Below are 483 nucleotides of genomic sequence, written 5' to 3' on the forward strand. Positions count from 1 at the left end.
CCACGAGCACGGAGAAAGCCGCCGACGTGGCGCAGAAGGCTACACCTTGCCAAACGGCAACTCCCGGCAGCCGGGATAGTCGTCTTCAAACGCCGGCGACTGCAAACAGCGACAAGCATGTCACCGCAAGCTTGAAAACTTGCGAAGGCAATGAAGATGAGCAATTGGCCCAGATTCGGCTCGTCTTGAAGAAGATGCAGAGCGCTGTCTCTAAGCAGAAGAATGTGTCCATGGACATAAAAACGGGTATGGCCCAAATCGAGGAGAGCTTAAATATATTAAGCTACCTCCGAGAGCAGCGCCGGAAGGGGTCTACCCTTTCCGAGCTGCGGAAGGCTGGCCCTGGCTCGCAAAAGAAAGGTCGAACTCGATCCGACTCCCCTACAGGCGAGCCGGAAAAGAAAAAAAACACTAACTATAATAATAATAGTAGTGATAAGATTATTAATAATGGTAATTATAATAATGGAAATAAAGATAATA

The sequence above is a fragment of the Rhagoletis zephyria genome, unplaced genomic scaffold, assembly GCF_001687245.7.
Source record: "Rhagoletis zephyria isolate East Lansing unplaced genomic scaffold, Rhagoletis_zephyria_1.1 Rzeph_scaffold_00825, whole genome shotgun sequence".
Lineage (NCBI taxonomy): Eukaryota > Metazoa > Arthropoda > Insecta > Diptera > Tephritidae > Rhagoletis > Rhagoletis zephyria.